This window comes from Mastigoproctus giganteus, chromosome 1, assembly GCF_048544385.1.
Source record: "Mastigoproctus giganteus isolate SK-2022 chromosome 1, ASM4854438v1, whole genome shotgun sequence".
Lineage (NCBI taxonomy): Eukaryota > Metazoa > Arthropoda > Arachnida > Uropygi > Thelyphonidae > Mastigoproctus > Mastigoproctus giganteus.
The window spans coordinates 58335025-58362562 of NC_143575.1; the positions used below are offsets into that span (position 1 = coordinate 58335025).

General features: G+C 36.2%; 1 protein-coding gene across 1 annotated transcript in view; it reads left to right on the forward strand.

Annotated features, from left to right (window-relative positions):
* The first annotated feature begins 651 nt into the window (after positions 1-651).
* The window catches only part of LOC150090820 (transient receptor potential-gamma protein-like), a 227438-nt gene continuing 200551 nt past the window's right edge, over positions 652-27538 (forward strand). Inside the window, exon 1 of the mRNA XM_090374446.1 lies at positions 652-739. The gene's annotated coding sequence lies outside the window, so the exon portion shown is untranslated. The remainder of the gene's footprint in view (positions 740-27538) is intronic.

Below are 27538 nucleotides of genomic sequence, written 5' to 3' on the forward strand. Positions count from 1 at the left end.
TAAACGTCTCTATTCAATCAATGCTTTGTTAAGGTTAACGTAAACAAACGTATTTGCATATTTGTTTGTATGTGTGCATATAACTACACGAAAACTTTTCATTACTGATTTTTCTTAATATTCTAAACATGTTCCTCATCTGTTAGTAAATAAATGCCTATTTAATGTCTGCTTAATTCCAATGCGCCCTACGACAGCCTCTAAAACTGTCCTATTTTCACACATCTTTTCGTTTTGACAATTATTACCAACCATAATCGTTAAAGTATCACAGGAAAGCTAAAAATTCAGTATCACTATTTTATGTGCATTCGTGCCACAGGATTACAAAATTAAATTTAAAATAAATGCTTAATGTTCGAGATAAGGATATACAAGATGCGCGTAAACGAAAAAGAAAAATCCACTCTTCACCAAAAATACTTTGTTCCACAAACTGGAGTTGCTGGTCGGTAGGTGGCGCGCTTTTCGATATTGCATGTGAGTTGCATGACAGGGCGAATGCATTAGCTAGTGTCTGTCGGTGACTATGGAGCACATGACATCAAAGTAGTGATCTTTCGAGAAGTGAGGATAACAGAGGATGCACTCAGTTCACCAGAAAAGCAATGGTGTCATTCAGCAAGGACTATGTACGAGTTTCCACATCGGATAAAATCATATGAACACTTAGATCATAGGAGGATACAAGAGAGGAGGGCGGACTGCCGTCGGGAAAGCGTGCACTGCTGATGCTCCGGTAGGATTTTTTCCTTTCACTCCATTTCGGTTCTTGCATGCGAAGCTATCTCGAACTCTTTTTTCGGATTGATTATTAAGCAAATTGTTTTCGAACAGCTTCTTGAATATTTTTTGGCAGAAAAAGTTTCATCATCACTCTTTATATATTCCTTCTATCTCCGTAATTGTTCATCTCAATCGGCAGATTCACAGCAGAGGAAAATTATAGAAAATATAGACGTAAACATGGAGAGGTGCACTATCCAAATAATAAAAGAAAAAGGTGATAGAATAGGAAGATCACGAGAAAGAATAGAATAGCAAGAGCGAGAAGGGAATGTATAACACAGGCAAACTTTGCCTAGTGATAGGATTGGATCTGCGTTAGAAATTTTCCCTGAGGAAGGGAGGGAAAGTTTACGCTAATTATGATATTATCCCTACACGATGAAACACACTTAATTAAGTTCAGGTTTAGTTATAATGTTATTTAAAAAATATTTGCATCTAGCTATAATGTCACTAAAAAGTAACAAATATGACAGCTTTTTAAAATTGTATCGTATTGAACTAGTATCAGAGCACATATCTTCTGCATCATCTACAAAAGTACATCAATACAATGTAGATGATGCACTTTTGTACATCATCTACATTATTTTTCTATACTAGGCTTAAGTAACTTTTGCATTAAAAAGTTTAAATCCAGCAGATTTAATTTATGAGATATTTTAAAATAAAATAATCTTGAAAGGTACTTGATATCTTATATATCTTAATAAGATTCCTTATTAAACATATCTTAACACCTTATTATCTTATATAGTTTAATAAGGTATCTTCTTTTAAAAGAAAGTAAGACTATCTTTAAAATAAGATAGTGGAGAATGAAAAGAACTGGGTGTGATTGTGCAGTCAGATTACGAAGTACTCTGAAAATATAGAGCAGTGCAGGTTGACTGCTAGGACAGCTCATGGGGTTTTATCAGTGATATGAAGGAAGGAATTCTGACAGCAGTTATAATGGGTAATTATGCCGTTGTATAATTGAATGGTTAGGCTACATCTTCAGTACTGTATACGGGCGTGGAAGCATAATTTTAGCCATATTTTTAAGGATGTGAATTTGTTGGAACGGCTAAAATTAGGCTTCCAGACCTGTATGATCACCTCAGTCAGATCTCTTGATCACCCGAGAGGAGATCTGACTGAGGTGTTTAAGGCCTTGAATGATTGAGTAAGCTCAATGCTGATGACATTCCCATGCTCAGATAACGCACGTGGGAAGGCATAAATTTAATTTAAAGGACGATGGTTGTAGGATAGATGTGCGTAAATTTACCTTCTGATTGTTGGAACAAACTTCCTTCTGCTGTTCTAAAGGTGGGTAGGCTGAATAAAATCAAATAATAACTAGACAAACTATTAAAGTGTTGGACAGGTGATGTAGGAAGGTTTTTTTTTTCTTTTGCTGTTACTGTATAAACTTGCTTTCTTGCATCGTTTGCCGCTACTAACATTACTGCTCATACTTTAACAAGATAGCTTATTAAATATATCTTAACATCTTATTATCTTATATATCTTAATAAGGTATCTTATTTTAAAATAAAAAAGCCAATCTTTAAAATAAGACAATGCTTTAAAGTATGCTGTAATGTACATCGAGTATGCTAAGACCATAGCATTATTTTGGTCGACAACTTGTTTCCTCTGCCTAATTTCCAACACGTTGATTAACTGGAATATACATTGGACAGTAAGCTGAAATAATACAAGGACATCACATACTGGACAAACCGTGCCGAATTCAGCCCCAAAGAAACGTATCTTTCTTTTACGTTCGTTTGCGAGATAAGAACAAAAAGCTTAGAAAAAGACGAACCGAAATTCATCTCTTTTATAAGATCTCTATAACATATAAAGGAGGGAATATCTCTCGATTATTAGATTCATTATCCATTTGGAAAATTAAATTACTCACAAAAGTAAATAACAGCAAGTAACTACATAAATACATAAAATGATAAAGCTAAATCTTGGGAATTTCATTAAGATGTTAAAAACAATCTTTAGCTAAAGAGACAATGAAGTATTTTATTAAGATGGTATTTTCAAGAATTGTTTTAAAACTTAGCAAAAACAAAAAAAAAACTATTTTAAAATGCTGATGGGTAAATACCTTTCGAGGGGAATTTATATACAGAAATGTCAGCTATAATTTCTTTTCTTTTTAAGATGGTATAATTATGCACCAATTAGTGATTATAGTGTCAGCGATAGCCAAGCTACTAACAGACTGCAAGGGCTATCCCATGCAGTCTGTTAGTTATTGGGTTGTTTATCATTCATACCAAGATACAGTGTCTGTTGGGAGCTGCACTAATTGCATTGAGGTCGAAGTCCTCTATTGCCGTAGTCGCATTTAGTGCTCCGCATGCTAGTTTATCTCGCTGAAAGTAGTTACTAACTTTTATAGGGTATATTTTTCGCCCTAATTTTTCAAATGTTACAGGAGAAATATTTCTGTAATAAACACTGCTTAATGCTCACCGCAAGGAAAGTCCGATAGTACAAAAAATCAATACGTTGGTGAATAATTAAGGAAAAAATTCTTTATTTAATTTTTAAGTCTTCACGCTCACTCGATTTTAAGATGCATTGGTATTCATTTTATCCAATTTTGGGAAGCTGGTTCTAAACATGAAAGAATTTAGATGCAATCAATAACAGAAACCGCAAATTCGTTCGCCACTAATTTCGCATGGGAACGAATAAATACGTGTTAGGTGGCTGGACGGCTGAGTGCCACATTAATCTTTGAAAGTTCTGGTGGGAATTACTTCACGTGTGTGTTTGTGTGTTTTTTTTTTTTTTTTTTTTTCAGAAGCGGATCAATGAGTGGTGAAACTGTTAAACTCCTATTCTTTGAGAGTCAACGGAGTGACGGTTTTAAAGCTATCCTTTCCTTATCACTGAAAAAAACCGAGACTGTAAAGCACAATGACTTCTTCATTAAATAACTCAAATTACATTTAGCGATCTTTCAAATAAGAAAGACTGCACAAAGATAAAGCACACCCGCTCTCATAACGAGCTGCATCGGTTTTGCGCTACTTCAAAGAAGTAAATCAGGAGTTGTATGAGAAGATTTCGCTCTGACTACAGGCTAAAAATGACAATCGCTACTTCAACACTTTGATGTTCTCTTTGTATCTAATAATCCGTTCTATCAATCAAACTCCTTTGAAAGTAGCTTCAACGTAAAGTCTGCTTGCCGTGCAGGTGTTCAATCGTACAACTATTCCTAGCTGGTTTAGGGGGGAAAAACGGGACAAATCTTTGAGGATCTTAATTTTGATATAAAAATTTATATGCGGATAATATTACATCTAACGTAGTACTTCTCTAGAGAAAGAGAGGTGTGCTTATCTGAGTACAAGGCATTTTATATCTTTTCAACGAGTTGCATCGGTATTCCTACTTTCCTTTGAACATAAGGAGTGCTAATCTGAAAGTGTCAAGTGCATTTATAGAAAAAAAAAAAGTTCTTTTTATTTTTCTTATATGTACAACTCCTGATTTGGTTATCTGAAGTAGTGCAAAACCGATTCAACTCGTGACAATGGCGAGTGCTTAAAATCTGTATTGTCAGAAAGGTTACACATAAAGTTGCAAGACTTCATGGAAAAAGTAGCAAATTACGAATTCAAATAACCTAATTTTTATGCAAGTGCATATGGGCTTATTGCCCTGGTGGCAGTTCAATGGCTGCATGTTCAATGTGATGATGTTAACATGGTTTGACCATTTACAAAAAATAATAATAAATGAACAACCTAATTTTATGTATACACCATGTTATTAAAAATATTGGGACACTAGAACAGTCACATGATTTGGTAAGGTGTCGGTTAAAATCCCATTGGAAACTACAGGAATTCTTAAAGGGCCTCTTCAATCAGGGCAACAGTTAGCCGATCTCAGATGCAAAGAATACGATTTTCCCGTTAGTTATTCCGGGAAAACAAACGGTGTCAAACTGGCACACTACGGACTGACGAACCGAGGTGTGATTAGCGGATGCACAAAAATTTCCGCGCGATGAATTGAAGAGGCGCCGTGAGAAATCGACATTAGTAGCCGACTTTTCAAGCTACATTAAACAATTTCTTGCATGGGGGATTCGAAATGTTTCCATTAAAACTTGCAAAGCTAATGGGAAGTTTGCCCCGTAAGCATATCTGCTGTATTCAAAGCCAAAGATCGCTTACACCACACTGGAATTGTTTTAGTCACATATATAAATAAATTAAATAAACAACCTTCATCGTTGGTAAGGTACAATCTCTATTAGTGCCTGCACACTTTTAAACCTTTTCCCATTTTGAGTGCACTCGTTCGCACCTTTGGAAGAGATTTACAAATAAATTTGGTATGACAGTTTACACTTTGAATGGAAAAATATTACAATGAAGTCTGAAGGAGTCCAACATCAAAAGATATTAGTCCGTAAGAGGAGTATTGATTAAAGCATTATAGTGAGTATTCGCAAATGTGGACAATAAATTTCTTACTTAATTTCCACATAATTTCTTCAGCAGATAATATGGAACTTCTCCCACCATGAAATTATCATTTCAGGGCAAGAGCAGTTCTTGAATTAGTCACAATTTATAGACGTGATACATTTGAACTGCATACGAACGGCATTTCTTATCAATAAGTGTTTCTAATCTTATAAAATCAACCAAAAAAAGCAACTAATATTCAGAAATGCTTGATGATCACATCGGAAGAGAACAAGTGCTTTGATTGGAATGGTCGATTCAAAACACCGACCTTAACACCTTATAGTTACAGTAAACTGAATTCTGTAACATCCGGCATATTTTACAAAAAACGTCAATATTTTAAAATTCTGCATGCAATACGTTTTCTCCTTTAAATTTTGCTGGATGAAATAACAGTTTAAACTGCATAGGCAATATAGTGGAATAGTGTTTTGGGTTGGGGCGCCACCGGTGGTTTCCCACAACTGCGCCCATAGGCAATATAATGATCATAATTGTCATAATAGAACAAACTTGCCTTTAGAACGTGAGTTGCCCTCATACAGATGGGCTAACCAAAGGGTTAATGGCCATTTGTTTAAAAGATAGGACTGCTGTTTCAGGAGCAACTGAACCCTCATAATAGTGTTCTTGTTTATATTTCGGCGAGACCATTGGGTCAGAGGAGTTTGCAATTTCAACAATATTTTGACAATGAATGCAACTGTTAATCGTATTAACAGTCACGCGGGCTTTAACCACGGTCCACTCAAATGCGTATGTAATACCGCACTTTCGCGCTTGACCACTCCACTGCGTCTAGCCTTCTGTCATCAGATAGTAGGTAGTCTGTAGACGGAAGACGCGCAGACAAAACAGCTGTGAAGAAGTTCCATGTGAGTTACCATAGTATAAGAAATCGAAATGTTCAAAGTTGTAATACAGATAAAGCTATCTGTTTTTTTTTCTTTTTCTTTTTTTTTTTTTTTTCGCTAAAGATCACCTACTATCTGATGAAGGAACGGCTAATCTTGAAACCCACTGTCATAGCAGTTTCATCTTCTAAACAAAGCGCTAATTAACCTTTTAGCAAGGCTGTCTGTTTGAAAGTAGTGCGACACCAGGACTTTATTTACAACACAACTTTGAATTTCTCTCTTTTGCAACTATTCAGTAAACGTTTTAATTTACCACGAAGTGCACTTGCAATAATAGCTATGCAGCTGGTCATACAGCACGGGCGTGAGCTTGTGTGACTTTGAATTCACTTTAGGACAGCCGAAAATGTATACTTCATTAAATCTATGTTTAATCTCTTCCACAAACAGCGACTTACTGACCCAACAAACAACAGATGTAATTCCACACGACCAAGGTTTCTTTCCATTCTAGATAGTCATACAACTCCTCAGTTCATGACTAAATCCAGGAGAAAAACAACAGAAGGCTCAAGGTCATTCATTTGGCCAATGAGTACTAACGCTATGGAAGAGAAGGTCTAATGAGTGACCATGAAGGCCTGTAGTTTTCTTTCTACTATTATAATTTTATTGGTGGCAGAAAGTAACTTGGCGATCCTTGATTTATGTCCGAAAAATTGAATTTCTCCACAGCATATTATTAAAAGCGAAATGTCATATAAACTAAAAAAGACTGCCTCGTTATAATAATTATTGTTCAAAACGAACTGTTATTTTTTTATTATTCTCCATTGTGGAATTATTTTTTCTCTGAAGCACACCCACTGATATTTTGAGATTTGCTATCACTACGTTTATTGCCATTTATTTAAAAAAATGAACAAATGATAAATGCCAAATGCTCTTCTCCAGAACCGCTCAACCACTCATACCTCTCTAAAATTCGGCACCTTAGTTTTAAGCAACTTGACTACAGGCACGAATACGCTGTGACTTCGATGACAAATCCCTTGAAATTTCGCATAGCGTATTTGTATTAATATTAGTATTAGTATTAGTAATGGCTGCATGGTGCAAGAAAGCCTATGGCTTATGCTACACCAGCCAAAAAAAAAAAAAAAAAAACAATGTAAAAAAAACAACAAAAAAACTAATAATTAATAAAAGAAAATGAAATTAAACCTAACATCCTATGCGCCTCCCTCACCCGAAGGTACTATCCAGGTGACCTTTGAATTTCCCCAAACTGTCAGCCTCTACCACCCATGTAGGCAACTTATTCCAGTAATTTATAACTCGCTGGCTAAAATAAAACTTCCTGCAGTCCAATCTAAACATTTCCCCCCGTAACTTGAATTTATGTCCCCTAGTTCTAGCATCATTTATAATCTTGAAAATTTCGTCCTCATTCATTTTACTGATGCCTCTCAGAGCCTTAAACACCTCAATCAAATCTCCTCTAAGGTGTCTAGTTTCCAAACTCTGCAACCCACATATTCGAAGTCTTTCTTCATAAGGACGCCCTTTTGCCGATCTCACCAGGCGAGTTACCCGTCTTTGCACCCTTTCAAGAAGCTCGATGTCTTTCTTTAGGTGCGGTCTCCATACTTGAACACAGTGTCCCAAGTGTGATCTAACAAAAGCCTTATATAATGGGATTATCACGTCCCTATCTCTACTTGCAAAAGTTCGATAGATCATCGATAGGACACCATGGGCCTTCCTTGCAACCTGTTTACAATGCTTAGAGAATTTAATGTCTGGCCGTATCGTAACACCCAAGTCCTTTTCCTCCAGTACTGGGTTTAGTTGAACTCCACCAAGTGAATAAGTTATTTTGGGATTACTGTTTCCCAGGTGTAATACCTTACACTTTGTTGGATTAAAGCATAGCTGCCATTTTTCTGACCATTCCTGAAGTCTATCTAGGTCTCTCTGAAGAAGCTCAGCTTGACAGTGATCATTAACCACTCTACCAATTTTAACATCATATGCAAATTTAGACATCACGCCCTCTATCACTTCATCAATGTCGTTTATGAAAATTAAAAACAACAGTGGTCCTAATACTGATCCTTTTGTATCCGACACCATACAGTAGTGTCGCCAGTTAATTGAGCCCAACAAATATCTCATTCTATTATAGTCCCCTCTCTTAAAATATACATGAGAAAATATATACATTTAAAGAGAAAATAACATAATAAAAAATCTTACTTACTAACCCATTCAGTCTGCCTAAAGATTTTTGTCATACTTCTCAGTCATTTGGCTTGTAACACCCGAAACATTATCTTCCCTTTAGTTATTTCAGACTACACTTAAAAAAAGGATTACCTGAGAACAGCCTCATCGACGTGTACATTGTGTCCATAAATTTCATATGTCCTCTGGTCCGTCTGCCTGTTTTGCTGGATGAAAAACCCGAGTTTCAGTGGAAGAGATCTTACTGTCCTCGCATGAGATCAACTAACTCATCTACGGAGTCAAAAAATCCTTAAAGGTTCCTTGTGTCATTGAAAGGATTCGAATCGGCCTTTTCCACCCTGTGTGGGAGGACGGTGATTATAACCACTGTGCTAACCACAAGGCCTCATACCACACTAACTCAACATCCACCTTACCTCGATCTGGATCAGGGAATATTCTTGCCACCCTCAGGGCGTTTTGATCAGAACCATTCATCCACCGCTTACTGCGACTTGGGCTACTCAAGTCGCAAAAAGCCCAGCAGGACCAACAGCGTTAGCTGACCTGATCAAAAGCTCAAATTCATTTCACTTATTTACAGTGCTCCTGGTATTACTCTGTTATAAAAGGTATTTTTTCTTGTGGTATTTGATTGGTGATAGATTTTGCTTCTATTACAGTTCCTATTTGAGTGTTTGGAGTATTCCATGGTTAGACACAAGCGCTTTCAGAGAGGGTGTAATTTCAATTTTGTCCCATTCCATTAATCACAGTCGATCGTGTGACAACTTTCACAACTCCCCGAACTAGCAGTTTCCATGATATGAACCATTAATGCCACCCGTATGGCGTCAACAAAAACCCTTTCATCTCTTCTGTTTAAGTGTATACCGTATTTACAAAATAAATGTCGTCCACTAACTAAAGCCAGCCATGCTGGGAAAAATTTTCCCATTAGCCATGCACAGTCCTTCAAGCCTACAGTTAGTTAATCCACAGAGCTTTCATCATAAAATCCCTCCTGTCATATCTGAACAGAATTGCAGACACAAGAAAGTTCTGTTCTGTCTCCGGACGATTTTTCAACATGACCTTCTATTTGATAACCAGTTCGTTTAAGCTTTAAATTACTAGTTCCCACATGTATTACCATGCACCTACGAGAACCGCTGCGAGCTGTAAAACGTTTGTCGTATCGTCAACTTTTGCTTGCATCCATACTCTAGTTTTGCGCCATCTGTCTTTCTTACAGAATATGTTCTTGTCTCTCTTACAACTGAGTTCCCAATTACGACTACCTCCTGCGGAACCAAAGAATTCTGTACCGATTAATCCATATCTGATTCCGAAGTAGGCCTCCCGACATACCATCAAACACTTGAGCTTGTGATGAGCCTCAGATGGAATTTGTTCAAGGGCATCAACTCGCTTCTTCAGATATTCATTCATTCCCAACATATCATTCACAATATATTGAGTTTTGAATTCAGTTCGTCGCGCTTCCGACATCTTTGCTTTGCAAATTCAATACGTAAATTACGTTGTCCAAGAAGGTCGAGGTCACAGGAAAATCATATATATCTTTCTCCTGTGAGCTATGGCCTTTTTTTTTGGAAAATATCATTTATATATATATATATATATATATATATATATATATATATATATATATATATATATATATATATATATATAGTATATTGATATTGTATATAAATACATACAAATAAATACACAAATCTACAATAAATAAATACATAGAGCTAAATACAAAAATAAGCCAACCTTTTAATACAATTTCAAACGCTATAAATATAAAAACAGAAAACTAATCGAATAAGTATTACATATTGACGTGGATAGTTTGCAACGATAAAGGGACATCTTGTAACTACCGGTATAATGTTCTTTGTTTATTTGGATATTTTCTGGAGATGCTCTAGCCATAATGCGCCTTAGACACAGTATTACCCAGCTGATACGAATCAGTAACTTTCCACAATGAATAACAACAAACTGGAATGTCATAACCATCCTAAAATTCAACAGTACATTGTGGTATGCAACACGGAAGGAAAAGGGAAACCCCAGAGACGCTTTGCAAGTTCAGTACGGAAATGACACTGTCCAAACAAAGAAGCACTTTAAGTACATACAGGAAATTGTCGAGTAGCCTGTAGTTTTGATTCGCTATCTCACTTAACAGTTACGCAAATATTGTATGTCGTAAATAGTCATCAGAATGTACTATTTACAACTGCTCCGGTTTAACTTACTAAATGCGGCTGAGATAGCCTTCTTACTTTATCTTCATTAGTGTTTTGTTAAATATATTAAAGTATCCATCAGCTGGTACAAAAAAAATCAAGGTCCATTTTTAACTGAGTGCTGCTACTTCAGCTGCTACAAAAATAGCTATAATGAAATGGCTTTTACTTTTTAATGAGTGTACTAGAAAAAGGGGATGTTCATTACCTCCACGGTAATGAATATCTTTTTAATTTATTCATTTGGGAAAAATCTCTTGTTAGCGTACTCCAACACTCCGTCACATCTATAGTTTAACACGTCTACCATTTATTTAAATTTGCTTTTTAATGGTTAGATAATTGTAATTGTTGCTGTGAAAAACAGATTCCATTGCAAGAATACTTGATGACCCTTTGGTAGCAGATCCAACAAATTCGAATTAAGATTTAAACTGTAATCTGATACTAAAAATAGATTACAGAGAATTCTCCCCAGTTTAATAAAATTTTATTAGTTTTAATCTTGTAATTTCGCATGCTTAACACCATTTCAATTATCCAATAATAATTCAGACTGAAATAAGCACTCAGATACGTTATCAATATTTACTGCTTAAGAAAAAAAAAAAAAGATAAATTTCTTTGAAAACGATAACATTTTACAAATTTACATCATACGAAGAGAAGTGTATTTACAGGGCAATGAGCATTTACTTCTCAAGCAGTAAATTGCCACAAAAAACGCTCAAGCGATTAAATAAGAAAGTGAATTGATGAACAAAAAAGTAGATAAATGTAGGAATTGCGTTATATTTCTGGCGCGTTTGATTATATAAACTTCTATACTGCACTCAAGAAGTGTTTACTGAAACTTTGCCACGGTAATGGGAAGCTGTCAGGTGGATTTGTGGATTTCGCAAGTACTTCCTGAGGAGGAAACAGTGCACATGGAAACAGGCTAACCTATCTATATGAAATTTGATATACACGTCTTTAAGAATATTCTAAATAAGTCCAGAATGTTTCTGAAAAGTATCGGAGCTGCTGTTCTAAATTTATAGCAATGTAGTAGAAGTAGCAGTAGTACTAGTAATAATAATAGAGACATGTGATGCAAGAAAACAAGCATATCAGCTTATGTAGCATCAGCCAAAAAAAAAAAAAACAATTTCGCACAACCATTCCCTCTAAACGTTTTTCCAATTCCTCCTTGAATTTATTTAAGCTATAAACTGCCACAATGACAGATGGAAAGTTTGTTCCAGCAATTAACCACCCACTGGCTAAAGTGTAGTACCACACAGTTGGTACGTTCATCTGGGGTTACTTCTACCCATATGCAGTACTTTGCATTTGTTAATGTTAAATTTCAGTTTCCACTTTTCAGCCCATCTTCCCAAATTTTCTACATCCTGTTGCAGTAGCACACTGCCATTATTGTCATTAACAACCCTGCCAACTTTGTATCATCTGCAAACTTCGACACTAAACCTGATATATCTTCATCAATATCATTTATAAATATACAAAAACAACAGTGGGCCCATCACCGAACCTGTCGGACTCCACTAATAACATTAGTCCACGAAGAGCAGCGTCCATCTGTCTTCTCCCACTCAACCACCCTTTTATCCATTGTAGCAACTTACCCTTAAAACGATACTGTTCCAATTTGTACAATAATCTTCTATGCGCAACAGTGTCAAAAGCTTTCCTGAAGTCCAAGTATTTGATATTAAAATTATTTTTTGCATTTAGTTCCTTTATAACCACATTATAGTATCCATGTTTCTGTAGGGTGGAAAGAGTGGAGAACAGAAAGGCTCTGGAATCGAAAAGAGGATGTCCAAACACACGAAACAGCCTTCCATTTATAATAAAATCTAAAGTTGCTATATATACTATATATAGCAACTCTAGATTTTATATAAAAAATGCCGAATTGTTATTGGTCCAATTTTAGTTAAATTTCGGATGGCGTCGCAAACGTTTTTAAGCGACCCAAATATGAAATTGCATAAAACTCCATCCACTGGGAGCTGAATTGTTACATGCGTACATGAGAACATGGAGAAGACAGGGTGCTTTGCGTGTTTGTAAATGCGCTTAAATGTCACCTTGAACGTGAAATAGTAAAGGGAAGTTACATGACAGTCAAGATAGGATAAGAAAAATACTGAATTAACTGTATAAGGGTTTCCAGAAATAAGGGTATGCATCTATTTTAGACGCATCACAAATGCGCATAAAGCCTATTCCACGCGTTCGTCCGCATGTAATACCGTGACTCAGTGGACGAATTTTTATGAAATTTTATAATTGGCTCCTTTAGAAAGATTTGTACAGCCATCCCAAATTTCATTAATTTTATTATAAAAATATAAATCTGGCAATTATTATTATTTTTTTTTTTCATGCCAAATTTTTGGCGGGTACCGCTTTATACAATAAATAAAAAACACATATCGCGTAGGTTATCCATATACTTTATACTGCATCTGAAACGCTGGATGTTTTTCCCGTTGATAATTGGAAAATGAATGGACAATATGGCAAATACACAGAAAAGAAAAATCCTAGGTTTAAGGATTTTTCTTAGCATTCGAAAGTGGATGCCTTTTTGAAGAGGAGCTGCATTTTTTTATTATCAATATGCTAAATATAAAAATAATAGTAAATAAATGTTCGGTTTACACTCCGAAACGGCCACTTAGGGTCAGAAAAGTTTGCCAGACAGATAGAAGTGAAAAGTTAATTAGTTACTTACTTTTCACTTCTATTAATCACAGAAAATGGAAAAAATTCAGTTTAAGAAAAAAAAATCAAGCATGCTTGAAATGTAACACAAGCGTTCATTGCCTCGAGAGAGCCAATAGAGGCCAAGGTAAACAATGTTACTGAGATGGCAAGCCCTTGCCCGTAGGATAGACCCTCCACAATGTCCTAGCCAGGAATAGTTAACCTGCCAGTCCCCCCCTACTTTCTCAAGGTTTCTGCAATGCCTAACTTTTGAAGTTTTACAACTGATTTAAAACTATCCAAACAGTTTCACTCAAAGATTTTGCTATTCCATTAAAAATATGAAATACTGAATGAAATGATTTGTGCATCTAAGAGAGCTTGTGGGGCAATCAGTTCATATTTTTTAAAAGCTGGGGAGAATCAATGTATTTAGAAATAAGCTTATTCAGAGGGCTCAAGTCCAATGCAGTGAGTCGCTGTTCTAAAGACAGTAATTAATGAAAATTCGCACATCAATCTTTAGAGGGTTTAGAAGAATAGTTTAAATGATCACGCGGGAGCACAGCAGATATAATCACCGTCCTCCCACAGTTTTTGTAAGGTTTTTTTTTTTTTTTTTTTTTTTTTTTGACAACGTGGCTGAGCAACAAACCGACCGAAGGATACACGCAGTTGCAGACATAATATTGACGCCTCATAGCCTTAACTGCTTTGGAGCTTAAAACACACCTAACCTGCAATATGTAGTCGAATATGTGCTGCAGGGTACGTATCGGAGCAGAACTCACAGAAAAAATATATGAAAGGGAGGTGGTTAATTTCGATATTAGTATGGAATAAATTGAAAATTAAAATTTTAAATGGAACTTGGAAATCAATATCTCACGACTTCTCTGGCTTAGTGATCAATATAAGTTTATAATCTTATCTCTTCTGCAATACTGAAGAAGCCAAGAAGAAACACTAGGTTTTGTATGTTTTTGTTTGCAAAATACTATATAAATCAATTTCCTTTTAATTTAACGTCGTGGCAGTTTTGCCTTACAATGTGCGCAAATATTTCCTAAAAGAAAAGGCGTATTTTAAATGCTAGCTTACGTTACATATTTTAAGATTTCCAAGTAATGAGTTCTGAGACCCAAAAACACCTGCTCCAAATTAAAACGCTTTACTTATTCTTTCGGATTAATTGTACTTTGAGATTCCAAAAAAAAAAAACTAAAACTTAGATGATATCTTGCGAGGACCAGTGAGCAAGTTTTTCTTTTAAATTAGTTTTCTGAAGGAGTCCCTGGCTTGTAACCACTTTGTAATGTTCATCCTTTCTATGGCTCGAACAGTTTTTTTTTTGCTACAAGTGCTATTGGCGCTAATGGACCATGTTCGACCAACCGAAAAAAAAAAAAAAACTGTTAAGGGCCTTCAAATATTACGAACATTCATTTGTCCTTAGATTAACTGCAACTACTTCGCCTACTTCAGTTCTTTCTCCTCGAAAGAAACCAGAAACCTACAACAATACAAACAGTAAGAGAAGCGTAAATGAAATATATTCTCCTCTCACTGCTTCCGCGTACAGTGGAAAAACAAAGCTCCCAGTAGAGCACATCATGTGACAGAGAAATGCATATAGTTGTATTTATCTCAATGCAGTTTCCCTATAACACATGGCAGTTGACGTCGTCATTATTTCGAAATGAAAATATTGTAAACGTAATAATGACGTCAGTTATCATGTGCGTCAAGTCAATGTGATTCACAAAGATTGCATTAGGATCAGCAGCAGAGTGATTACGATCGCCGTCCTTTCGCACTGTGTCGAAAAGGCCTGAGTTCGAATAAAGACTGCCCCCTTCAAGATAGGAGTAATATTTATGGGTTTTACAAACCATAACGGAGTTAGTCTATCTCGGGAGAAGTTTGTGGGCTCTTCCTCATTCTTCGGAAACTTGGATATTTCATCCAGCAAAAACTGAACCATAGAATACACACGATCTACAGACATAACATATTAACGCCCCATAGCCTAAGCTGCCTTGACACAAAAGTAATATTATCACTTTTGTTTTAGTTGTGCAGAAAGTAGATAAAAGAACGCGCCTAAATCTTTACGCTAAACCCTTGCTATGTGAACCATAAATTTGTCTTCGTCTTGAAAAGATTAATTATCTATTATCTCCATGCTGTCGTACTTGTAAATGACTTTACTGGAACGTGATTATTTAGCTAACCTGAGAGCCAACAATGGAACTATTGGCTGAAAATTGAATGCGAGCGACCTTGAATAGCTGTGCAGGATGCACGCTTCCTACAGTTTTGATGCGGGAGTTGATCCGAGATGAAGTAAGGCGAATTTAATAAACCAATCTTACAGGAGTTTTCAGATTCCAAACGCCTATTTAAAACGTGCAGCTAACAACAACAAACCATAACAGGAAGGATGCTTTGTAGTATGGTAATTCTGTATGCAATAATTCCCTGCCTCTTAGCTAAAAATGATCTACTCTGATGTCCCTATTAGGTTTTCTCCCTAATGATAGCATCTTTATCCTTCTCTCTCGGTGAGTGATGCTTTTTCGGATTTTGTTTTAGAAAACATTGTTTTCTTAAGTTATTTTAAGGTAAAAGTTTTACTTCCTCTTCGTCAGTTTTTGTGTGAAAAGTTTTCATGAAGATGAAATCCAAGATAGGTCTAACAATGTTCCTACACACTCATAGGAACACTGTTGGTCCAAGGAAGGTCCAACAATGTTCATATCAGTGTGTAGATACATGCGTGTAATGTCAACATTGTTCTTATAATTTAAAAAAAAAAAAAAAAAAACAATTCGAACTATTCAAACTCAAAAAAGAAGTCAGTATAATTTTACATAAGAAATATAGTGAAAACTCGTATCACGTTATTGGTATTTTGCATTATCCCGCTATTTATAACATTTTATTTTGGTCTCAATTATTTTTCTATAATTTCTTAATACTTTTCAAAATTAGAAAATTGGTAATGCTATTTGGTCTTACCGAAGTTACAAAACGTTGGGACTGACTTGTCCTTTCATGTGTGCTTGAGGCCAGCAGTATTTAACTGCCTAGTTAATACAGTGGACTTATTGCTCAGAGCAGAATAAACGTTGCCTTCACAACAGGTTGCCATGGTATTGCGCTACTTTCAAAGAAATCATTAATTTTCGGACCTTTTCGGATCTTTCAAACAAATCATTCAAATAAAACTTTTTGAACCCTTTCAAAGTAAATGGTAGATTAACATTAATCTACTATTTAATCTACCATTTACTTAAAAGATTTGTTTAAAAATATACTGTTTGAAAGTAAGTACAATACTGGCCTCAGAGTAGCACAACTAGTAGAATCACCATCCACCCCCACACTGCTGGAAAAACCTGACGTTGAATCCCATTCATGACTTGAGGAATTTTTATTGGACTTTTTCACAAGGTGCCTGAGTTAATCGGTCTCAGGCGAAGATAGCATTGTTTTTTCTCCCGGAAACTCGGGTTTTTCGTCCAGCAAACGGGGAAGGCGACCACAGAACACACGCAGATTACAGACACAATATAGACGGTGCAATATGACCAAAGTCACTGAGGCGTCAAAAATCCTATAACAAACAATCAAAACAATACAATACCAGGGTGACTCTTTGTGAAGACAGTTTCTTTCTCTGTGGGTGATAGAATCACTGCGTCAACTAAGTATGTTTGAATAGTGATGACCGCAAAACAGTTAAAAGGACAAATTAGTCCTAACTTTGTATAATTAAGTATGCAGTGCAGTAATCTTTTTTTCACAGATTATAATTACAGTCTGAATGTAGTATTTTAGTGTGGCATGCAGTATACAGTATTTTACTTTAAAATCCGAAAACATAGAGCGTGTGTACTTCTGATAATTGAATAATTGCTTTAAATGTTTTAGAATATTTTCATACTGTGATTATTTTTTATTATTTTTTTCAATAAATTTTATTCGTCTCAGAACAGCTAATAATAATAGCACAACATAACATAATCACATAAATTTACACATTCCTACAAAAACATCAATATGGATTTCGAAAACCACATCACCACCTAGAGTAATATTACGATACAATTACATCGTAATTTAACACTTTAATATATTTTAATACAGTTCACTGACCATGAAAGAGCCCCGTGGCCAGTGTTGTCAATTTTTAAGTATAGTAAAGAAATTAAACTAAAATTCAACTTTGTTTTCATTTCCCGGAATTTTTCTGCACTTTTCTGCACCCTTTACCTTTTTGCGTCGGTCCTTAAAAAAATGCAAATAAGGGTTTTACTGCAGTTCACACCTCAACAGATTCCTCCTCCTCCCTTTTAAGAAATTTTAAGTGGAATTCTGTGTAATTTTGTTTACTTCATTATGTAGTCGAACACCCAAGATATTCAGTATCTTCCAAAGCTTCTCGAAGGGGAGTTTCCACTGAAGAGGTGATCTAAATACTCTTCACGGAAGTCAGTCAGTGTTTACTGTAGAACGATTTCTTATCTCCTAACGTCCTTGCCCTGCTTAAATACCTTTCCGTTATAGATGATCGTGCGTCTGTCTCTGTGGTGTCGTCAAGAGTGTTTGGGGGTTTCCTTTTTGCAGCTTACAGTGCAAAGAAGGATCGAGTGGCGGTTCTTTTGACAAGTTACAAATCATCTGGAATTCACTCCACCAACCAAGCATGTTGCGGAGATAAGGGAAAGTTAGGAGTTCCTGTCTGAAGTTTCAGATTAAGGGTTATGACCGTGATGTACACTAGTGGTCATAGAAGGTGTCACATCACTAAGAATTTTACGTCAAAAGCGGAAGAACTCATCTGGTATTGCTAATTCATCATTGTTGGCAACATCCCACCAACTCTTCTTTCGATTACGTAAAACGCTTACTATGAGATTACACACAGATCTGGAAACGAAATTATTTATGATCGCCTATGAATTAACTCAACTCGGTTCCAAAAAGGTATTCAAAAGCTATTTCGAACTTTCTCAAAGTATTTTTGTCATTTACATAAAAAAAATGTTTCCGGATGGTGCTGGTGCACAATACTGAAAGTCAAATGTAAAAATTTGGAGTAGGAAAGGGGATACCGAACTCTGCTAGGCTCGTGCCCTACGCTTTAACATGTCCCACGGATAGTTTCCATTCGTTTTTTAAAATAATAAATATCAAAGAAACATTTTTTTAAATGAAGACAAAGGCATATATGAAATAAGAATGAGGGGAAGAGAAACACAAGGATACACAAATGATTTAACCCCCTTAGCTTAGCAAAACTAAATAACTGTTACTTAAATTTCGAATAATAATGAATAAACAAAAAATGCACTTTAAGAGAAATTCTTTTAGCACTTATACCCTCGATTACAAAGTGTGTGTGTGTGTGTGTGTGTGTGTGTGTGTGTGTGTGTGTGTGTGTGTGTGTGTGTGTGTGTGTGTGTGTGTGTGTGTGTGTGTGTGTGTGTGTGTGTGTGTGTGTGTGTTGGCTCTTAATACAGAGCCAAAACAACTAAGGCTATGAGGTATTAGTATATTGTCGGTTTGCCTGTTTCCTGGACGAAAACCTCAAATTTCCCGGAGATAAAACCGCACAACTTCCTTAATGACTCGGCTATCCAGAATTATACAATTTGAGAACGATTAAACTGCTTTAACAAGTAAGAATATAAAACTGAATTCTAACAACCAACTTTAATCTGTCGAATGAGGATAATAGTATTCAATATATAGTGCAGCAAAAGCCTGTCGCATCCTTGCGCTATAAGGAGATTACTATTACTTACTGTTACCATTACTATAATAGCACTCCCTTCTGCGCCTTTGTTCAATATTTATTACTATAGCAGCATACATTCAGCAGAGGTTCAGATGTAGTAATAATATCAATGCAGTTGGGTGGCTTCCCCGATGCCACCCCTTGATTTTTTGATGCGGTTATCTGAAGTCGAGTTACGCCTATTATAACGAGCGTTTTCAGATATGCTAAAAAATACTCGACATAAATCCATATAGACGTAACCCGACTTTCAGATAACTCAAGATCTGCTACCCCATATGGGTCAGGCTTAAAACAACTGATACTCCTGTTCCTCTCGACGCTACTGGCTATAAATAAATCATTGAAAACAAACATACAAAACAGAGAAACCAATAATAGTGTAATATAAAATTAATTATGCAGTGGTAATAACACAGAATAAAAAATAGAGGGCAATAAAGATGGCTAGGAAAAGCACCGGGGAAAACAGAAAAGGTAAAACAGACATTATTACAGATAAGAGTCCGACATCTTTGAGTCTACAAGAGTACAGGTGTGTTTCTTGATGACGATCAGTACATCTTTAATGTTGGCAAAATAGTCAATCTGAGATTCGTCTGCCGATTAATCTGTTGAATGGCATATACTTCATTATGTCCATATTTGATTTGATGATGTCGAAGGAGTAGAGATTCTTTGTAGTCCGAGATGGAGTGTGAATGTTTATACTTTGCAGGATATCACGTGCATGATATTCGCCTGATAAGTTTTTACTAATTCTTCTGGAGTGAAGCGACTGCAAATTGAAATAGACACTGAGGGATTCATATGTGGTAGTATATGTGATTCTAAAAGGTTAATCAGCATAAAAAATTCTTTTGAACAGCTTCACTTTTGTTCTTGAGGGAGATCTTAAAGGAATTCCATAGAAGCCAGTAACACAAAGGATTTGATAGGATAACAGAATAATTGTTTTTTTTTAAACCTAAGTGCTTCTCTTGATAAATCCAAAAGTTTTTAGAACCGTGGTGACAATTTCACGAATGTGCAAATCGAAGCGGCAGTTAAGGGAGAAAACAACTCCCAGGTCCTTCGCATGGTAACGCTTGTCGAAGGATTGGGAGTTGAAGAAGCAAGTTTTATTGAGAGAGGATGAGCTAATCGCTGAGGTGAAAGAGATGAACTGAAATTTGGAAGAATTTATGATTATTCTATTCCAACTGGACCAGTGACTGAGCTTATCGAGAGTGAATCGGAGCTTCGAGGCATCCTCTTTGTTTTTAATTGAGGTTGTCAGCTAAAAAAGTTATATAAACTTCAAGAACAGTGAGGTAGGCGAAGAACTTTATTGAAGAGAAGCAAGTCCGGGGACGATTCCTGGGGAGGGGTTTCCACAGGGATCTTCTCCGAACCTGCTTCTCTTCAATAGTTGAGTTCCACATCAAGGAGTGAAGGTAATTTCCCTTGATTGACGATGTGTGATGTAGCTGTGAAGCCAGGAAAGAATGGGATCATATAAACCACGGGTCTTAAGTTAACTGGTAAGAAGATTGTGTGGAACCTTTTAAAAAGCTTTGGAGATATCGTGTTAAAGGACACTGACTTGAGAGTGGTGATCCAGAGATTCATAGAATAACAATAAATAAAGACGTGGAGGTAAGTTCATATATTTCTGTTCCACATCGACTTTGCTTATATGACTTCCTTTAGAAACTATACTAGAATATTACTTAATCAGCATTGAAGGAGTTCAGAATATAAATCTATAACTCGAGATAGTATTGATGATAATAGAGAAATATACAAATTGCGCACAATAGAAAAATAAGAATAATTTTAATACATAAAGCTGAATTAGAATTAATATTCCACTTCAACGTTTCCAAACTTTTTTTTTCGGCCGTGAGACCCAATTACATGTGCAAATTAAAAAAAAAAAAAATATATATATATATATATTAATAATAAAAAAGATTACAGAACATTTGTAGAATTCCTGAGACCCGCTTTGTGGAACCACAAGTGGAAAACCACTTTTCTAATTAATATTGCAACGGCTACTATTCTAATAATATGTTAATTTATGCATTATATTCTTTGTAATGGCTTTACGAATAACAATTAAAAGGATTTATACTTCTCTAATATAAGAGACACAACAGAAACAAGATTCTTGTCTTTTTATGGGGGATTCGATCTCTTTTTCCCATAGTATGGAATGACAGCGACTGTACAGATACTAACACTTGTACAGACAATACACACACACACACACACACACACACACACACAGCGCAATATGGCCTTATGTGCTAATGCATACATAAATAACCACACAGAATGAACTTCAACTTTACCACGAGCTACAATGGTACTGCGCAACTTTTAAATAAATGCCATAGTCAGAAAGTTACTCTGTCATTTATTAGAAAGATGAGCCTTTTTCAAGACTTATAAGCTCCTCGTCAGTTAGCCTCTAAATAAAATGTCAGTAGAACACCAATTATAATTATAATCATAAAACTACAAAAATTAATTAAACTATAATTATAAAATTATAAAAAATATTAATTAAAATTATAATAATAAAATTACAAAAATTGATTAAAACGATAATTATAAATTTATAGTTTTATTTATCATATTTACTGATTATATTAAGAATAGTTCTTTATAAGAACAATTCCATTCTTTGTAAGTGGAAACGAGAAAAATAAAACATTCACGTTTAAAATATCAATTCTTCTAACATTACTATAAATTTATCTGTGCCAATCTTCACGGACAAGGATATCCTGGGTTAACTGATATTGGGATTCAATTAATAATAATAATAAAATACTTACTGAATGAGCATAAATATTGGCTTAGCCAAAATGTACAACAATTATTTCTAAGTCCAAGTGATCTTGATAAATATACTCAAACACAATTAATCTGTCTCAAAGCAGCGCACTAATAATGACTATTGTTCGACTAGGAAAGAGAAAAAATGCTCACGGCAAGAGTTAAGAAAATGATGTGTGCTTATTAGAATGTTCTTTATATAAGGCGATCTTCGAACAACGTATAAGAGAAATGAATAGTTGGGCAATTAATCATCACAATCTCCTTCCTTTTCTCCTGGGGTGAGTTCAACGTGCGTTCAGTGCTCCCTCTTCATTGTGGTCAAGTTGCTTCCCGACAACTTGAGTCAGCGTCTAACTATTGACATATATGCCTGACTGACTACACTCATGGTACAGCAGTTCTGTTTTAACTTCGCTCTGGGTAGCCACCAGCGTTTCTGTGATGTTTAATTTTAATTTACCATATAACAACCTCATCACAGAGAGCAGCCCATAAGAAAATACACTGTATCAAGAGCTTGGCATAAGTGAAAATGCAGTTCGAGATATTATCTAGGCCGAGGCAAATTTAAACCTTTGCAACCAACGCGTAAATACTTCCTTTTTGAAAACGAAGTTAATAAAAAGAAAAATAACGGAGAAGTGCATTACGAAAATCATATCCATCTAATGAAATGACGAATATAAAAAATATATATATACATAAATCGATTTAGATAAAGAAGAAAAGGTGTCCAATGTTTTATATTTATTTCATTTGATAAAATAATTAAATTGATATTTCATGGATCACGGTATTTCCAAATACATGTATATATGTATTTATTACCTATTTATGTTAATTTAATATAACTTTTTTTTTATTAAATAAAGAAAGAACAAATTTAATATTCCGGAGTAGTAACTTGCGATAAAATTTTAGGTTTTTCTTTAATTCTTTTAAAGGGATCAATACGATTATAGGTATAATTGGTTTGAATTTATGCCTTCTTTACCAACGCTTTGATGTAGAAAACATGTTTTTATAGCTTTTGAAATGTTATACTATATGAGAATTGAAGAATAGTTTAGTATTCGGTAATAATAATAATAATATTCTTTATTAATATAAATCATATACAATCGTGATTCCTTACACAGAAAACCAGAAGAATCTTACAATACATTGTCTATACAAGTCAAGAAATACAGAGTTAAGCTACACTGAGAAGTTACATAAAATAACGAATAAAGATTTTTAAAAAAGTAATAGTAATTAAAACGAAAAGGATTACAGGCTAAGCAGAACATAAAATTACATCGGCTAACTACGACCTGCACTTACACAATGGTCCTTTACAAACAGAAAGATAGGCCAAGGTGTCATCGTGATATGCCTACAGGTCGATGTCGATGTTGAGAGTGTCCAGGGTCACATTTGGGAAATGTCTTTTGAAATTCTGGAGCCTTGAGCACAAGGAGGGGGTACTGCGGAAATGTATTCTGGCAAACGCCAACCAACCGTGTTCCAGATGTTGATGTGATCATGCTTAGATGAGCACAGATGAAAGAATGCCTTTATTTTTTTGCATATGGGCTCTGTGGACTGTGGGCGTGTATTGCAGGTTAGAGCAGAGCAGAGCAGAGCAGAGTACAGATTTAGATGTCATGTAGATCTGGTGAGTTGGCCCACTTCAGCACACAGAATTCGAGGTCCCATAGTTTCCTGAGGCTGGTGGGAGGTGCATATGGCAGAAATGCTATGGTATCAACGACACGCTGGTTGGACACTGGAGGACTGGAAAATAATGTACTGCTCGGATGAGTCCAAATACCTGGTGCATCACGTCGGCAGACGCCTTCGTGTGTGCCACAAGCAACACGAGTCCACGGACCCATCGTGCATGGTGTCCGCTGTTCGGATGTCTTGGATTATTTCGTAACCTTTCGGCATGCTTCTCTCTATATTTCCATGAAGACGCATGGCGGCGTCGTTTTCTCTCGGAATCGGTGACTGCCAATCTAGGTCGCGGCATTGTGTTAATTACTACGTTAGTACGTATAATTAGCAAATCAAACATCACGGATTCCAGACACACCTGTCGAAACGCACTGATCGATATCTAATCAGGAAATGACCTATGCAATGCATGAGCAATATCGTTGCATCCGAAAGAGCAGGACTAAAATATTTACAAACTATACAAATATTTAAAATGTTTACAAAATGCTATACTATTTATAAATATACAAACTATATCGAGTTCCTTCCTCAGCTAATATTTCAATGGAACATCAAATGATGTCGGGCGTGGTCGTGTAACAGACAATGAACCACGTGCACGAGGTTGGTGAACGTTATGGAAGCAATTATGGCTCGAATAAGTGACGTAATTGCCATACCCTCTTCTCCCATTGGCTCGAATAAATATCAATAAGCAGAAAACTTTTTTAATGTATAGAGATATTTCGGCTTAAAACAAATTATTATTATTAATACAGTACTATTAACTTAGTAATAATTATAAATGATTAGTAAGGTGCAACAGTATTCTAAAATTAAACTTACACGAGTACGACACACAGCTATTTTTCCCTTCAGTAGAGAGCCATCTGTGTTGTTTACTAAGTAAACTGGTGATAAATAAAAAGATGACAAGATGACAAAAGTGAGGACTCAGCTCCGGTTTCTGCATGCTGCACAATTCTAATTAGAGCCGTTTTGCACCATTTCTGTCAGTTGGTTTGTACGAGTGCAGGTACAAAATAGGCTTCTTTTTCGTTGCTATCAAACTGGTCGATCACGATTTCATTTCCATTCTCCGGTGATATGGTCCCTTAACATTAACACTGAACGCATCTAAAAGGTTTCGTTAATTGTTCCTTGCAATCAGAGAATTCAATGGGTCGTTTGTTCAACCGATCCTACTTGATATTGGGGTCACCATATCTTTTCATACTCTTTATAGGAGCTCGTCTAACTCTCGCCAAGTATAGAGGCCAACAGGAAACAATAAATCGCTAACATACACTACCCTACCAAAAGTATTCGGACATAATCACGTTTCGAACAACACACGAGTTTTAATAAATAAATCAATAACTCATATCACAAATTTAAATAAATACACCAACCGTTTTGATTAAAATATAAAATATAAATATAATAAAATGTACCAAGCGATACAGTGGATACTGTAAAATAATATTTACAGAACTGATTTACTATAAAATAAAATAAAATTTATTACGAAAATGTTAAAATACAATAAAATACGAAAATTAAAAGCGATAAAACAATGATTGTAGCTTTCGGGGGCATCCGCCTCCTTTCTCAACAACAATGCTACTTGGGCAACACATCCTTTAGGTATCAGGTCCAAGGCACCCGTGGCTGACCAGGCGCATGTTCAGTATTACTTTCGCGCTAATCGGGTTCTGCGATTAGCGCGATTGTCGCAAACCTAGCAATGGAAGAATTAGAGAATAGGATTTTTGCAAACTCGAGTTTCCTATGCGTAGGTGGAAAAGATATGTGGATGACACGTTCACTATGGTACAGAAGGGGGAGAGGGGAGGATGTTGTTAGTTTTCTCAATGGTTTCTCTCCTTTCATACAGTTTACCTCAGAGGTAGAAGTGAATGGTACCCTCCCATTCCTGGATGTAATGGTGTACAGAGAGGGCTCCAGGCTTAGAACTACAATCTTTAGGAAACCAATGTGTAGGAGCCAGTAAACCCATTACAGGTCAGCGCAGACTGCGCACCATAAAAGTAGTGTTGCCAGGGAACTTTTGGGCAGGGTTAGGACACATTGTAGTACCTCTGAGGAGAGAGAGAGAGAAAGAAACTGAGCAAGTCAGGACGGACCTTATAAAATGCGGTTACCCCCAGAGGGTCATTGATAAATATAGTAGAGACGTGCAATCTAATCATGAAACAACACCTTCCGTTCCAGTCACCACAGTTTATATTCCCTACTATCCGGGCTTATCAGATCGTATTGCAAGGATGCTTCGTGACTTTCAGGCACGCTGTGTGCAACTTCCGGGATGGAGGTTGCACGTGGTAGTGTCACAGGTCAAAGACCCCATTGCTAGGGACTCTAGTAGTGGGGTTATATATGAGATCAGATGCCCGGATTGTGGGGAGTGTTATGTGGGGGAGACAGGACGGTGACTAAAAGACCGTCTCGGGGAACACATGAGAGCCATACAGACCGCAGAGTTCAATAAGTCCGCGATTGCTGAGCATTATTGGGAAAAACAGCACCAAGTCTCCCCCGAGAATGCTGTCATCCTTGACCGGGCGCACAGGTTCTGAGGCCGTAAGTGGTTGGAGAGTTTGTGGATTGGCTAGTCCGAAAACAGTAGTATGAATAGGGATAGGGGTGTTCGGCTCCAACCCATCTTGGAAGCTGTAGTCCTTGCAAGAGATGAGCGCTTCACGTTTCCACATTCTCGAGCCACTTGCGGTTCTGGCGCACGTGAAAGTAATACTGAACATGCGCCTGGTCAGCCACGTGTGCCGTGAACGTGATACTAAAGGATGTGTTGCCCAAGTAGCATTGTTGTTGAGAAAGGAGGCGGATGCCCGCGAAAGCTACAATCATTGTTTTATCGCTTTTAATTTTCGTATTTTATTGTATTTTAACATTTTCGTAATAAATTTTATTTTATTTTATAGTAAATCAGTTTTGTAAATATTATTTTACAGTATCCACTGTATCGCTTGGTTCATTTTATTATATTTATATTTTATATTTTTGCAGTATTAAACTATTTTGATCAAAACGGTTGGTGTATTTATTTAAATTTGTGATATGAACTATTCTCCCAACCTCAGAGGCCTTTTTAAGAATAAATTTAGCCCACATTTGGGTTTAATAGCAACATCGACCTGTTTTGGAAAAATTTCGACTAGTTCCTCGTAGATGGTGGCGTATCATCATGAGCATGAGCCCTCGTAAAAAATGTAATTTAGCCATTTGTGGTGTAATTTTCTAATTTTTCTCTTTTCCTTTTTGGCCTCTGAGTTCAGGAACCAGATACATCTGCATTCCTTACACCATAGGATAATACGCCACTAGCAGGGCATCAAATATATGTGTTCATTCCTCCTTTAATTCATATATAGAAGAGGGGGCCTATTGGCCGTGTCCTGATCCAGGCCTCCATTTTGTCCGAAAAATATTCGATTAAATTCAGGTCTGAATTCTGGACTACCAGTCGAGTTTTTGGATTTCGTTTTCCCCAAAAACAGTATTTTACAGTGCTCACTTTATGGGATGAAGCATTATCGTACTTGAACATGGAGGGATGATTTTTGACACAACCAATGGTCCGAATCAAGAGAAGCAGCACCACTCCATGTCTGGGTCCCCTTCAAACTTCATTGTGGACCCAGTACATTGGGGCAGATGACGTACCCTTGGCATTTTCCTCATCTACACAGTTCCATAATCAAGAAGGATGGGCTAGGTACCACTGCTAAGGATCCGTCAGTTTTTTTGGCTTACCTCACCTTCTACTCACATCGGCATTCCATCCCT